At 35.3% G+C, this 12,528-nt stretch overlaps 1 pseudogene; it reads right to left on the bottom strand.

Annotated features, from left to right (window-relative positions):
• The window catches only part of LOC116587258, a 49,492-nt pseudogene that overhangs the window by 20,225 nt on the left and 16,739 nt on the right, over positions 1-12,528 (bottom strand).

Raw genomic sequence — 12,528 nt, 5'->3', positions numbered from 1 at the left:
ATTAAAGAGAAAGTACGTGAATGGAAGCAGGGCATACCTCCTACTCTCCTCTCTCACCTCCATTCTACCACTCTCCTCCTCTAAGTAAATGAGGAGGCAAATATAGAATTGAGTCAAAGGTGAGGGAAATTGCAAAAAAAAAACCCAGATAACGTAGAAAGTTGTCAAGGAGAAACAATCCATGTATTTGGGAAAAGAGATGGAAAAAATAAAAGAGCCATTATACCAAAACAAAACAGGAGAACAAAACAAAATCTAAAAATAAATAAATAAATAAAATGTAAGCACATATATTCAACCCAGATAAATACTTCATTCTTGATGGACACCAGTAATCAAGAAAATCTTTATGAATTAATAAAATTAAAGAAAAGATGAAAAAAAATTTTTTAAAAAATTTTTTCAGAAAAGATGAAAATTTTGAAAGAAGAAACCTATAGTGAAATAATGACAAAAAATAAGGTAAAAATGAGACTGGAGAATGAACTGGAGGCAAAATTATGTTAAAACCAATTAAATATTTATGAACAGCAATTAATGAGAACAGCAAAAGACCAAAGCTGATAAAGAGCTCTAGAAAATGTTATAGAATGCAGTTTAAATAGACAAAATGATAAAAGGAAGCAAAGAGGAATAATGGTGATAGACAATAGAGAACAATCATATATAGATAAATTTGTGTCCTTGAAATATACAGAAATAATGGAATAGGGAAGAAAATCAAAGATAAAATGAAAGAACTGAATTTGCCATTTGCAAGTGCAATATACTATTCTAGGATAATTTCACAGAAAATGATCACTACTGAGGCATATTCTACTGAAAAGATTGGACTTAAAGTATTAAACAGAAAGAATTCAACTTCTAGTTTTAGCTCCACAAGTAGAGAGCTTAAAGTCCTTACAAGAAAAGGTTAAGCAAACTGCAGATCAGTGACTCTCCTTGGGCCTATTAGAGAAGGAAGTCACAGAGCAAACTATTAACCATGCCCTCTTTGGTTATAGGCAAATACAGAGGACCACAGCTGAGATCGGTTTACCTGGAACAGAGACTGTTAATGTTAAAACTGGTAGTAGTGAGAAAACAGAAGGCTAGCTAAGGACAAAGTACAAGCTGGGTGGGAGATGCATGATATTCCTCTAGGAAACTTCTAATTATCTTAAGGTTAATGCCTTGTTAGAGGGAGAAACCACCCTAACTCGACAATGGCAAGGCCTCCAGTATCCTGTGAGTCCTGAACATATGAAAATCCTTTTGAAACTTCCTTTTTCCTCAACTCCCCCAACTCCCAAGTATATAATCAGCCACCTCTCACAACCTGTGGGCAGCAGCTCTTGCTGCCTATGGGTCCTGTCCCCGTGCTTTAACAAAACCACCATTTTGGGGCTGCCTGGGAGGCTCAGTGGGTTAAGGCTCTGCCTTCAGCTCAGGTCATGATCTCAGGGTCCTGGGATTGAGTCCCGCTTTGGGCTCTCTGTTAAGCAGGGAGCCTGCTCCTTCCTCTCTCTCTCTACTTGTGATCTCTCTCTGTCAAATAAATAAAATCTTTAAAAAAAAAAAAAACAAAAACACCACCATTTCGCACTAAAGATGTCTCAAGAATTCTTTCTTTCTTTCTTTCTTTCTTTTTTTTAAAGATTTTATTTATTTATTTGACAGAGAGAGATGACAAGCAGGCAGAGAGGCAGGCACAGAGAGAGGAGGAAGCAGGCTCCCTGCTGAGCAGAGAGCCCGATGCGGGACTCGATCCCAGGACGCTGAGATCATGACCCGAGCCAAAGGCAGCGGCATAACCCACTGAGCCACCCAGGCGCCCTCAAGAATTCTTTCTTGGTTGTGAGCTCTGGACCTCACCCCACCAAACCTCAACTATACTTAAAACCACTTCAGTAGGAACACTTAAGTGGTAAGTATGATGAACTACTGGCTCTAGTTAAGTGTTCCTACTGATGTGGTTTTAAAGAAGATGTGGTCCATATACACAATGGAATATTACTCAGCCATCAGAAGGGATGAAAACCCAACTTTTGCATCAGCATGAATGGGACTGGAGGAGATTATGCTAAGTGAAATAAGTCAAACAGAGAAAGCCAATTTTCACATGGTTTTGTTTACTTGTGGAACATAAGAATAGCATGGAGGACACTAGGAGAAGAAAGAAATGAAGGGAGAGAAATTGGAGTGGGAGATAAACCATGAGAGACTGTGGACTCTGGGAAACAAATGTAAGGTTGTGGGGGGATGGGTGAGCCTGGTGATGGGTATTAAGGCGGGCACGGATTGCAAGGAGCACTGGATGTTATATGCAAACAATGAATAATGGAACACTACTTCAAAAACTAATGATGTACTACTCTATGGTGACTAACATAACACAATTAAAAAAAAAAAGAAAAATTCCTTGGAGGTCACAGTCTAAGGAAGAACCTGTCTTTCATGGCTTTCACCTCCAGGAACCCCACCAACTCGCAGGTGAAAAACAATAAAAAGTCCCTTTGTGTTTCTGGCAATGGGAGGTAAAAAGTAACCATTCTGAAACATACTCAGAGCATTCTCCATAACAAAGGCCTATTGTTCAAAAAAAAATTATCATAGACTTATTCCATTTGGGGGAAGAGCAATTGCTCAACTTCAGCCCCCTCTGCACTTCTAGACTCACCTAAGAGAGGAAGAAAATCAAGCAACACTTGTGAAGGTCACAACCCAGGGATATAAACCTACAAAAAGCCAGATTTAATCACAATATTATAGAACTTTACCCCCAGATTATTGCTACAGTGACAGGTCTCCAGTATGCTAACAGTGGATTATAGATGAAAGAGCTACAAGTAGCAAACTCTATCTATAAAAGGGATTCTTAGGGAAATGCAAAGATAACAGGAAAAACAAAAGCAAGGACACTAGAGGAAATCCAAGGCTCTAGCATCTACACCTAGAACAAAAATTAGACACAACCCAATTCCCAACCAGATTAGTATAAAACCTCACACTAATGACATATTTACCTCAGTTTATATTACATGATATACATCATGTCTAGCTTTCAACAACAAAAATCACAAGTTATGCTAACAGACAAGAAAAAACAAAACAAAACATCAGTGTCAAGAGACAAAGTAAGCAAGGGGTAAATTCTCCAAGAAGACAGACAACTTATAATTACCATTAATTTATTCAGATAATGGCTCCAATTGCAGCAAGGAAAACTGTCATTAGCTAACCCAGAATCACCCAAATTCAGATATCATATGGTTGGCAACTGGTTCTAATTTTCACTCTTACATGGGGGTAGTTCTCATCCTATGGTGGGGATGTGGGGCATAAAGTGGAGGCATGGGTAGGTATATGGCAGGAAACCCTGTGTGTCTAAAGACACAGAGAAGCACAATGTGAGTTCCTATGTTTTCATAATTCTTGTGGGCCAATATTCCCAGATCTGACTAACAAAAGAGGTACTAAATAACTAAGAAATTTGGAATCACTGCTGGCTATGCTATGAATTCCAGCCAGCTAAGAGATTCAGAATTTTCTTCATTGATATTTAAGTGAGAAACTGCCATCAGGACTTGGAATGAATTTGGATTTCATTAAGTGGACATTAGAACTCCCAACTGGCTACCTATACAGACCTGCCCCATTAACTTTGCAATAGTATCTCACAAATCATATACAGTTGAAATTCTTGAACCCATTTGTTGTGCTGTGGCAAAAGTTAGCTAATAACTGTAATTGAGGAAAAGTTTTTATTTGTAAAATTGATCTAAAAGTCAATAGTTCTTCTATATTTAAACATTACAAAAATATAATGGAAATATGCCTTTCAAAATTGCAACTATAGAGGGAAAATACTCAGTAATAAATTTCTTCTGTAAGAAGAAAATTAAAATGCTTCATAGGGTGTCTAGGTGGCTCAGTTGGTTAAGCATCCCATTCTTCACTTTGGTTCAGGTCATGAGACTGAGCTCCATGTTGGGCTCCGTACTTATATGGAGTCTCCTTGACGTTCTCTTCCTCTCCCTCTGTCCCTTCTCTCACTCTCATGCAGGCTTTTGCTTTCTCTAAAATAAATAAATCTTTAAAAAAGAAAATTAAAATGCTTTAGTTTTCTTCTTCAATTAGTAAAAATATGAGTCTTGTTTAAGAAAGGTCTAGATATTGAGAAGGTGTCAAGTCACATAAATTTTAAATTTAATAGCTGCTGAGTAAAATACTACTAAATGACTCAGGATTTTATTGTATTTTGTACATGGGGTGGGGGGATTTGACAAAATGATTCAAAACCCAGATATCAGTTGGAGTTTTCTCAACCTGTGAGATATTTTTAGGATTGCCTCAACCCGTTAATTGCATAATCTAAAGTCATAAACCCTTCCTAAGATTTCTGTAAATGTCTGGGATCTATATCCCATGAAGTTTTTGTTTTGGGTCCCTATATCTTTGAGCAGGTTTTTTTGTTTTTTGTTTTTGTTTTCGTTTTTTTTCTACAGCATACTGATCTCACTTTGATACTCAGCTCCTCTTTAGTTTTCACAACTGAAATCTGTCTCTTGAAGAATTAGTATATTCAGCAGACTTAAACTAAAATCAGAAGAACAGCATGCAAAAGAAGGATTTATATCCCATCAATGTAAATCCTTTCTATTCAGTCCCTCTCAGATTGAATTTTCCCTTCCAAAGTCCACAGTCTTCTTGTTATGCAGTGGTAACCTTCTTTTCTGATGTTTAGCAGTGACTTGGGTAACTCTTAGGAAATTTATTAAGGTATTTTCCTTCAAAGCACTGAATATCTTTTAAATAAAAATTCTGTATATAAAAATTTCACATTACTATGGATTGTTCAATACAAATCCAAAAAATTAGTTGGGGGGGAGAGGGGGCCTACTCTTAACTGATACAAAGGCAGTAAGTATGTGTTAATTAGAACAGAATAGCACTGACACAGGGAAAACTCATAGTGAGGGCAGTAAAATGCAAGAATCTAGATATGAAGGATCTATTGGGATTGATGGAACCATAATGGGGAGTTTGGCAGAGACTACCAGTTTGCCCCTAATAGTCTTTTGTTGACTTTTCCCATAGTTCTGTCATTTTTAGGTGGGCAAATCCATGCTCAAAATGAAGAATACTTTTTCCAGCATCTTTTGCAATATGTGTAGCTAAGAATAATTTTTGGCCAACAACATTTAAGCTGAAGTGTTATGTAACAGCTTTCGGAAAATGGACTTAAAAATAATTTATTTCTACAGCTTTTTCTTGTTTTCTTCTTCATCATATCCTTCATCCTGTTGCTCAGCATACAAATGAAACCGATGTGAACCAAACAGCACCACATTTAGACTCACATTTGATTTGGACCCTAAAGCCCCATATTTTAGAGGTACTGGTCAATGAGATAGCATGTGCCTCTGAGGATTTAATGGAGTAGAGCTACTATATAAACACCAAGCTATCGGCCTCCACTGTAAAGTAGAAGTACACTTTTTCTTGTGTATGTCACTTTTATTTTTAGTATCTAACTCACAGGTGAACCTAATCCTGATTCAGGTGATAAGTGTGATCTGTGGGTAGAAAGATGGATTATCCAGTAAGCAGTATTAGAAATCCAGTAAGCACTATGTATATAGGAAAAAGTCTTGCTACTTCACTTTTCAAATCTAAATTCCAGATAAATCAAAATTTTAAGCTTCAAAATTTAAAAAAAAAAAACCCAAATCTGAGAAAGTAAACGAGACTGTTTTATTTCTTATAAATGAAATAGGCCTTTCTAGGTAGAATGCAAAACAAAAAATTCATAAAGGAAAATAATCAATTTGAATACAATATGTTAAAAAATTTGTAACTTCTGTATGGATATATACATACATATTCTACAAGTAAAATAAATAAGGAATGAATATAAATATTTTCAATGTAAATGAATGGACTAATTTCTTAAATGTACAAGGAAAGACAAGCAATTTAATTAAATAATAAAGGATACAAACAGAGACTCTCTAATAAAAAATCCTTAACCATTTAAAAAAGTGTTTATTTTTATTCATGATGAAATAAACAAAAATTAAAAATACCTAACAGAGAAAAAGACTAAAAATATAAATATAAAAATATATATAAATATAAGATAAATAGAGCCTCAGTGTCTTGAGGAATAACGTAAAGGGGTCTATCATAATTGAAGTATGTGTTATGAAAGGAGGGGGAAAGTGAGCTAAAAAAATATTTTAAAAAATAAGGGCCCCAAACTTGCCATGATATGGCCTAACTACTCCAAGTAAAGGGCAGTGGTTGTAATTATGGATAAAATAGCAAGATTCTGCCACATCTGTCTATAAGTAAACCACTTCTAACATAAGGTCACAGAGAAATTTAAAGTAAGATGATGGCTATATAGATGCCATGAGCAACTAGTAGAAAGAAAGCTGGAATGGCTATTTTAACATTAGACAATAATAAATTTCTAATAATGTATGTTATCAGAGATAAGAGATATCTTTCACAATGATAAATAGGTCAATTAAAAATGGGCCAGGAAAGGTAGTAATTCTAAATGTGTATATCCCGCATAACAGAGCTTCAAAATTCATGAAGTAAAAAAATGACAAACCTGAAAGTAGAAATTAGACAAATCTACAGTGTTAGTTGCAGGTTTCAACTCTCTTTTCTCAGCAATTACTCGAACATACATACATGAAATGAGTGAGATTATAAAGATGTGAACAACACTATCAACCATATTGACCTATTTCATACTTAGACATTCTATAGAAGAAGAAGAATTTTATGTTCTTATGGCCCATATTCTGGGCCATAAAACAAGTCTCAACAAATTTTAAAAGACTGAGATCAAACCAAGCATAGTCTCCAACAATAAGAAAATTAAATTAGAAATCAATAATGAAAAGATACTTGGAAAAAGCTTTTTCGGAGGAATCAGCATAGTCAGTAAGGCTCTTAGAGAAAATATTTCCACTAAAGTGTGAGGCAGATGAAAGGACAATAAAATCAATTCAAGAGGATCTAAAATTGTTTTGAGCAATTCCTAATGTTCCTAATCTGAAAGCAAGTAATATTTCCCTACACACTTATATTTATATTTTCCCATTGAGTAAATGAAAATGCTTGGTCAGTTTAAGGAAAAGATGTGTCTGTCATATAAATGGGTGTTATATGCAACTAATTAATCACTGAACATTCCATCAAAAACTAATGATGTACTATGTGTTGACTAGTTGACTTAAAAAAAAAACAACTGTATTATTTTGAAAGACTCGGGAATTTGTAGAATTCCGTTCATTTCAGCAGAAAAACAACTACTTAGGAGAATGGGAACAGGTAAGGCAATGAGAATGATTTTTCCTCATTTGTACCTCAGTAAAAGATGAATATTATAGGGGCACCTGGGTGGATCAGTCAGTTAATCATTTGACTCTTGATTTCAGCTCAGGTCAAGATCTCAGGGTTGTGAGACCGAGCCCTATGTCAGGCTCTGAGCTGGGTGTGGAGTTTGCTTGGGATTCTCTCTTTCCCCTCTCCCTCTGCGCCTCTCCACCTCTTAAAAAAAAAAAAAAAAAAAAAGATAACTATCATTAAAGGAGAATATTTTAGAAATACTAAGAATTCCATCTTGGAGCATGTAACCATTTATATGAGTTTTTTTTTGTCTGTTTGTTTTTGTTTGTTTGTTTGTTGGTTTGTTTTACATAAAAAGGTATTTATATGAACTTTGATGCTAAAAGTTCAGATGCTAAAATCTCTTATGGGCTTCCCTACAGAAACAACTACACCAGAAACTCAGAATATGAAAATGTGAAGTTGAAACAATACACCTAAAATAGGTCAAGTCAGTCTCTGGAGGATTTATTTTCCCAGTTTGGATTAATACTACGGTGAGCAGTCCATAACATCAGAGCTCAACAATGAGTCCTTGAGAAAAATTTAGAAGGTAGCCTACTTCATCTTTGGAACCTTCTCATCTCCACTTTTTAATGTCTTTCCCTTCCTCGCAATGTCTTTCTCTTTCTTGCTCTTAGAAAATTTAAAACATCTGTAGAGAATATTCCTATTGTAGTGGGAACCATGTGAGGGTAGGTTTATATACTGGCAAAGCTTAAAGAGGCCGTGAGATCAACAGAAATCAAATCTTCCCTATCCAACTTTTCATGTTTCATATCTAATTGATTTTCAGCTTACCTCTTTCTTTGATTACCTGAGAAATTTTATACTCTGAAAATACTGATATAGACAAATACAGTCTTTAATTATTACTGAACAGGATACCAGAAATGTAGAGTACATTAGTCTGTGGCAGTCTGGTTAGTGATTGACCCCTGAGTTCCTAATTATATAAGGTCAGAGAGTTCTATTGACTAGGAATACAGAGCCTTCAGACACCGAATTCAGCAGGGAATATATACTCAAGCTCCATGAAAGTTTTTTTTTAAAAATTTTATTTGTTTATTTGAAAGAGAAAGAATGAGAGAGAGAGCATGAGAGGGGGGAAGGGTCAGAGGGAGAAGCAGACTCCCTGCTGAGCAGGGAGCCCAGTATGGCATAGGATCCGAGGATTCCAAGATCATGACCTGAGCTGAAGGCAGTCACTCAACTGACTGAGCCACCCAAAAGACTTAATTTTTTTAGAACAGTTTTAGGTTTGCAACAATTCAAAGGGAGGTACTGAGATTTCTCATATACTTGCTGCCCACACACATGCATAGGCTTCCCCATTATCACTCATCAGAACGGCACTTTTCTTTCCCCAAGAATGACTCTACATAGACATCTCATAATCACCTAAAGTCCATAATTAGTATTCACTCTTGATGTTGTACATTCTATGGATTTAAACAAATGTATAATGAAATATATGCATCATTATAATATTGTACAGTGTATTTTCACTGCTCCAAAAATCCTCTGTGCTCTGGCAACCAGTGATCTTTTTACTATCTTCATAGGTTAGCCTTTTCCAGAATGTAATTTAGTATATAGCCTTTTCAGATTGGTTTCTTTCACTTAGTAATGTGCATTTAAGGTTTCCTTTTGTCTTTCCATGGATTGATAGATCATTTATTTTTAGTGCTAAATAATATTTCGTTGTCTGGATGTACTACAGTTTACCCATTCCTCCACTAAAAAGCATCTTATTTGTTTCCAAGCTTTCGCAGTTATGAACAAAACTGCTATAAACATCTGTGTGTAGGTTTTCGTGTGGATATAAGTTTTCAGTTCCTTTAGGTAAATACTAAGAAGTACATTTGCTGCATCGTATAGTAAGGATTTTTAAATTTTGTAAAAAACAAAACAAAAAAACAACAAAAAAACCCCCCACCAAACTGTTTTTGAAAATGGCTATACCATTTTGCATTCCCACCAGCAAAGTATGAGAGTTCCTGTTGCTCTACATCCTCGCTAGTATTTAGTTTTGTCAGTGTTTCAGATTTTGGCCATTCTAATAGGCATATAGTGGTATCTCATCATCATTTTAGTGTGTATTTCCCTGATGACATACTATTTAGAGCTGTTCTATTTTTTTTCAAACATATTTGATCAAGTATTAATGATCATCATTATAATAACAATAAAAGGACTCCCATTTGCACATGGATTTAATGTGTAGATATGGTCAAAAGAGCAAGGAATATCTGTGTATTTGTCATTTTGATTATCTTAAGTTCGATGAATTATACCTTCCAGCAAATACAGGGTGTCTGTAAGTCTTAGTTTATACCTTTAGTTCCAGCATCACTTCTGGTTTAGCATTTTAGATTTCTAATTTCTTAATGAAGCATTATTATTAATACTGGCATTTAAGTAAGCTTCTTACACGGACAAATGTCAATTTATGAGTTTAACAATTTCAAATTCAATGTAGTTTTGAAGACATGACCAAACAATTTTATAAAAGAGCTTTTTTTTTTCTTAAAAAATTAAGGCCATATTAAAACACACTCTTCAAAAAAAGTCAGAGACACAATAATAGAGAAACAGATTAAAGTATATTGACTGAATTGAGAATAATTATTCTGTTGATGTAATTTTTGATGTTTGACAAACAATAGACAGTTTCTAAAAATTTTTTGCTTTAACATGCATGGATATATTATTTTCACCTTTTGAAACTAGAACTTTGATTTTGGAAATAGTTTGGGACTAGAACCACTTTGTAGTTCTACCAATTGTATAAAATTTATTTTTCAGTCAACAAAAATCTCAAAAATTAAAGAATCTTAATAATATTAGCAACCTCTTTTACTTTCAAGAATGTCCTGGCTTAGGAGATAAATTTATATAGTCACTCTAGTAATGATCAATATAATTTAACTACATGGGAGTGAGGTGGTAAGGTAAGAAAGAAGTTTGGAAACCAGCAGTAAATTTAAAAATATTATGCTAAAAAAAAAAAGAGAAAAATGTTTATAACTCTCACCTAATGTAACCATTCTTCTGAAAAAAAAAATGAGATTCTTCTGATAACAAAAATGTCTCCATTTTCTTAAAATAACATATCTCAGTATTTTATTGTATAAGGTGCCCGAAGTACTTCATGTAGGAATTTTAAACTTATCCATGTCTGCATTTTGAGGTGAGAGTATTCCTTTACTAAGCTTGACATAAGAGCTGTTAAAATTCAATAGCTCCAGTTGTGTGACATACTCAGATCACTCTGTCTCATGGAGAACAAGGGAGATGGATGATGTATTCTGAGGTCCCTCCCAAATCTGACTGGAGCCTTAGGTTTTGGGTTCTAGATAGAGTTAGAACTTTACCCTGCATTCATTTTCTGTTTGCATGTTATTTCCACTTCTGAAGCTTCAAGTCAGTTAGGAGCTTCGAAGTCTGTAAGTTATTTTGGGATTTTTCCCCCTAACAATATATTTCTCTCCAATTTTGTTCTGTAGTTTCATGTTTATTTCAACCTGGCAAAGTTCAGGTGGGTTAAAAGTAGTTGGTAACTTTAAAAGAAATGAGAGTTTCCTCCTGTATTGGAAAAAAGCAACACAGGCAATTCTAATGATATTCGAAACTTGATATATTGGTTATTTTCCATTTGCCAGCAAATGTCTCCCTACCCTAATTTCTCAGCTCTTCTGCCTTATTTTGTACTTGGGATGTTGACCTTTATGGAGTAGTTAACCACAATCCTTTATTCTCTGGCTTTCTTTCAGGTTTTGCCAATGAGCAGCACCAGTGTAAGACTGGAGAAAAGTTGGGATAGTCATTCCTCTTGTTCTCTCCGTAATGTACTATAGTTCTGGTAGTTGTTGAGCCCCTAAGGCCACAGTTTCTCTCAGGTAGTCTTTTCCCACAGTTTCAGTTCTCATCAGCCTCTGTTGGTAGAACTGCTGTCTGTTGTTGACCCTTTAGGCCTCATAGTTACATGGTTTCTTGTTGTTAATAGTCCCCATGTATTTCAATCACACCTTTCTGGTTGCCCTGGCCCTGCTTACACCTCTGCAAATAATCTTTCCCAAAATTTATTCAATTCAACCCCTTTGACCGTGTCATTTGTTTCCTTTGGAACTCTGACTGGTAGACTGATATCACCAAAATGAAATGTCTCTGAATTTAACTTCTAATTCCACACTGCTTCTACATTGCTGTTAGAAATATGAAGTATTGGTAGTTCAGGGGTTTGTTTTGGAGTCACTGGCAAGTAAAACCTAGATTTCATTAAAAATGTGCAAAGCAACATGATCTAACCTGCCTTCTAGATATTTCTGAAAGCACCCAAAGATAGGGAATATTCTCAATCTATTCTATAAAAACTGCCACTTAATAATGAAGATTCTAGAAAATTTAGTTTGGGAAAACTTCTCAGTCATCACAAGTGCTAGTTTAAGTAGAAATTGTGAGTTGCCATAGGTTTTCATTAAATTAAAAATTTGAAGGCAACAATCCTGAGAGACATCCATATTGAACCACCTTCATAAAGTAGATTAAAAAGTCTACCATTATGCCAGGCTACTCTGCGGTTCCCAGTGATGACAAGGCATTTTGCTCTTATCCTTTCACTGGGAAAAAAACAAATGTAACCCAGATGCCACTTGGGACTGCCCTGACCCTTACAGAGTGTGCCAAACCCCCAGTTTCAGAACCTGGAATGTCCAGCGGCCTCCAAGTGACCTCTGCAAGTATCTGACAAACATCTAGTGGATCTTGGGTTTTCCTTCCAACATCAATTAGATTCAGCATCTTGCACAGACTTAACACAAAATTTTTCTCCATTCCTGCTTCTGCAGGAAACCCAAACACATAAACCACATTATGATTTGTAGATTTCATGAAAAATTCTGAGATCACCATGAAGAAATCACTGAAAAATATACTGCCGCCTTTTCTTTGCTACCACTTTTCCTTCTTGTCTCTCCTCACTCTCTCCTCCATTTTCTCTCCTTGCTCTTTCACTCTCCCTTTTCCTTCTGCTCTCTCACCCTTCTTTGTGCTGTTTCTTCCACAAATATTTATTCACTACATATGACTGCATCTCTGCCTTTAGTGATGGTATCTACAATGTAATGTTATATCGAC

The sequence above is a fragment of the Mustela erminea genome, chromosome 3 (assembly GCF_009829155.1).
Source record: "Mustela erminea isolate mMusErm1 chromosome 3, mMusErm1.Pri, whole genome shotgun sequence".
Lineage (NCBI taxonomy): Eukaryota > Metazoa > Chordata > Mammalia > Carnivora > Mustelidae > Mustela > Mustela erminea.
This window is presented reverse-complemented; position numbering and strand designations above follow the sequence as displayed.